This window comes from Microtus pennsylvanicus, chromosome 4, assembly GCF_037038515.1.
Source record: "Microtus pennsylvanicus isolate mMicPen1 chromosome 4, mMicPen1.hap1, whole genome shotgun sequence".
In the NCBI taxonomy this organism is placed as follows: Eukaryota; Metazoa; Chordata; class Mammalia; order Rodentia; family Cricetidae; genus Microtus; species Microtus pennsylvanicus.
Window position 1 is genome coordinate 30,606,733 of NC_134582.1, and position 4,283 is coordinate 30,611,015.

The following is a 4,283-nucleotide window of genomic DNA, read 5'->3' on the forward strand; positions in this document are numbered from 1 at the left end:
AGAGCTTCCTTTACAACCCCATTGTCGAGTGCCTTCCCCTTGCCCCCACATAGAAATTCAAATGGTAATGAATTATAATTAGAGGACTCTTCTTCCCTAACAGCTCAGAAAGCAGAAAGCCACCAAAGTTTTCCAAATGCCATTATTTTTTAAGACGAATAGGGGCCAGGAGAGAACAGAGGCTGGTTAAAAAACAAACAAAACCCTATTCTCTTCTCTCAAGCCAAAAGCACTAAATGGTAACTGCCTTGTAAATCTCTCCCAATTTGCTCCATGTAAATCCCGAACAGGAGTCCTCGTGAACCTTCCCTTGGAGCAGTGTTGCCGGCATGTTTATGGAATCCTTGTGGGCAAGTTTTTCTCTGCAGGAAACATCTCAGCTTCAGCTCCATTCTTTTGGGGGTACAAAAGGGTATTTCAAAAGGCAGACGCTTTTTTTATATTAAAAAGTAAAAAGACTTTAGTTCAGATCATAATTATATTCTCACAAAGAAGTTGAGAAATGAGATTTTCTTTTCTTTCTTTTTTTTGGTAGATCAATGGCTTTATGCAAGCAACAGCTCATGAATAAATCTTTTTAAAGATCTAAAATATGTCACAAGCTCACTATTAAGAATATATTCAAATAGCTGAGTATACGGCTTTAAGGGGAAACGCTGTGGTGCAGAAGTCGGAACTAGAGCAGCATTCTCGGTGATAGATCTCTTTATTTTTTTTTTAATTATTGGGAAAGTACGTTTTGGTTAGATTAAAGTGAGATCCGTGAGATCACTCCTCCTGCAGATATTTCAACTGTAACAAAATAATGCAACACTAATCTGTAAGACTTTTTCAGTAATAGATGTTTTTCCTCGGTAAATCAATGCAAAGGCTAATTGGGGTGGAAGGTGACTATCTCTCGTGGTTATAAATACATTTGCATTGCTATCAATCTTTTCCACCGCCAATGTTAAACGAGGCTGAACAACATAAAGGAAAGGGAAGGGGAGGGAGGAAAAAAAAGTGAATTCTAGCGCATAGTACATGCTGCCATCAAGTGGTCAAGCAGAGAGTTGTCCTAACAAAAATAAAGCTATCAACTAAGCTGCTAATACCTTTAAAATCTACAATAAACCTCATTGTAGCTTGATGTGTATTTTTTTTTATCATAAATAGGGGCCAAACACAACGTGCAGCCTTTTTTCATATGGCCACATGTTACAATGTGACCCACAAAGGCTAAGAAAAGCAGTAACAAGATAACAACAACAAAACTTGGTGAGCTGCTTCCTAATAAATGCCATGTCTGCAGCTCAAGTTTGGCTATTACATTGTCATGTGCGGTGACATTGATTATGGGCCGTTTAATAGTCCGTTGTGGAACTCTCTTTTCTGATATTAAAAATAAATTTCTGTGACAGTGCTAGCACTGAATTTATACGAGTTTGGCCTTTATAATTTTCAGTTCATTGCTTGGACCTCTAAAGAAGAAGATAGGTTACCTTTGAGGAAAAAAGCATTTCCCAAGAAGACATTAGAGTGTGGAAGGCACAGGTTTCCAGCTTGCTAGACATAAGACGGTGTATCTCTAAGATTAATTATAATATTAATCCATTTATACTTTCCCTAACAGGAAAGAAAAGTATGTTACACAAGAAAGAATCAACCAAAAAAAAAAGCACCACCTTGCAAAGGTTTATCTATTTTTAATTTCTCTATATAAGTGTATATGTGTATGTATTCCACATGTGTGCCTGTTGTCTGCAGAGGCCTGAAGAGGACTTCCGATCCCCTAGAACTGGAGTTACAGATGGTTGTGAGCTGCCGTGTGTTCTGGGAATGAAACCCAGGTCCTTAGCAAAAGCAGCAAATGCTCTTAATCACTGAGTCATCTCCCCAGACCCCATGTAAAACTTCTTAATCAACAGATTTTGATGGTGTTCATGAGAAACTCGTGTATCTTTTATTTATAACCTGGCAGATGCAGAAGCATTGAATCCATACTTAGAGGCTTATTCTCAAGGACATTCTAAACGGTGCAGGTAATTAAACAGCTCATCGTTGCTCAATGAGCACTTTAAATATGCATCTAATCACCCGCGGAGTTTTAGGAAGATGAGCAGATTCTAGGTGGGATGTGTCAAAGTCTAGTCGACAGATGACCCATAACCAAGTCCCTCAAAATCATATTCAGAACAGGTGAGCCTTCCTGACCCTCAGTGCAAACGCCAACATCTCATACTACACTAAGGCAATGACTTCCCGAATGCTATCATCCTCACACGGAGGCTTGAGCCATTTCCCACACACGAGAGTCACTACCTGAGCTCTAGCATATGGGCTTTAAGACATAAAAGCTAAGTGGTGTTATCTCACTCATCAGCATGAGACACCTTCTCTGTGTCACTACTGGTAACCATTCTGGTTACCCTCTTGTTGAAAGGCAGCGAAGCAACTTTTTCTCTCTTTTCTTTATGGTAGACCAAATAAAATAAGATTAAGAAGCATAACAGAAAAACCAAAGTGTGATAGATTGTTAGACAAAATAAATGCACAATTCCTTCTGCCACAAGATGAATACCTTCGGATTATGTGACTTTGCCATTTCTTAAAACTGGCTGGTTGTTAACTGTAGGCAGAGTTTTCTGTCTCACCAGCCAGCTCCAAAATAATCACACAGAGACTTATTATTAATTACAAATGTTTTTATAAATGTAATTATAAAAGAACTTCTGGAAGCATCACAATTCCTGATTTCAAACTCTACTATAGAGCTACAGTACTGAAAAAAAGCCTTGTATTGGCATAAAAACAGATAGGAGGACCAATGGAACCAAATCGAAGACCCAGATATTAATCCACACCCCTACGAACACCTGATTTTTGACAAGCAAAAAATATCAAATGGAAAAAAGAAAGCATATTTAACAAATGATGTGGGCATAACTGGATATCAACATGTAGAAAAATGAAAATAGATCCATATCTAGCACCATGCACAAAATTCAAGTCCAAATGGATCAAAGACTTCAACATAAAGCCAGCCACACTGAACCTTATAGAAGAGAAGTGGGAAGCATACTTGAACACATTGACACAGGAGATCACTTCCTAAATATAACCCCAGCAGCACAGACACAGAGAGAAATAATTAATAAATGGGACCTCCTGAAACTGAAAGGCTTCTGTAAAGCAAAGAATAGTCAACAAGACAAAACAGCAGCCTACAGAATGGGAAAATATCTTCATTAACTCCACATCAGACAGAGGTCTGATCTCCAAAATATACAAAGAAATTGGTCATCAAAAGAACAAAGTATCCAATTAAAAAAAATGGAGTACAGACCTAAACAGAGAACTCTCAAGAGAGGAATATAAAATGACTAAAAGACACTTAAGGAAATGTGTAACATCCTTAGTCATCAGAGAAATGCAAACCAAAACAACTCTGAGATTTCATCACACCTCTAAGAATGGCCAAGATCAAAAACACTGATGATAACTTATGATGGACAGGTTGTGGGGAAAAGGGAACACTTCTGCATTGCTGGTGGGAGTACAAGCTGGCACAGCTCCTTTGGATATTTGTATGGCGATTTCTCAGAAAATTAGGAAACAACCTTCCTTAAGACCCAGCTATACCACTTTTGAATATATGTCCAAAGTATGCTCAAGGACATGTGCTCAATTATTGCATCATTGTTTATCATCGTCAGAACCTGGAAAAAACCTAAATGCCCCTCAACCAAAGAATGGATAAGTAAAATGTGGTACATTTACACAATTGAGTACTTCACAGCAAAGAAAAATAATGGCATCTTGAAATTTGCAGGCAAATGGATGGAGCTAAGGTGTTGATGGCCTTGATCTTGTGAAGCCAATCACAGCACCTTTGAGTTCATGAGGGCAGCAGCCTTGTCCTGTACGAAAGACATTGTTTCCACTTCTGTTTTCTCTGACCTCTGCTTCTTAGGACCTCTCTGCCCCTCCTTCAACAATGATCTCTGAGCCTTGGAAGGGGATGTCATGTAAATAGCCCATAGGGTCTGAGTTTGTATTTCTTAGTAGGCCAATCAGGCTCCCACTGGACAGCCCCACACTGGAGGAACAGGTCTGGGAGAAGTTGTGGGACCAATAGGATCAAAATACATTGTATGAAATTCGCAAAGCATTGATAAAAAAAAAATCTGGGATTGGTCCTTGGGCTCCTGGCCCAATGGAACTCTTACAGAAAACAGCCTCCCTCCTGTTCTGGGCAGTTGAAATGTATTGATCTGAACAAAAGCATCTAAAGACATTAGTGT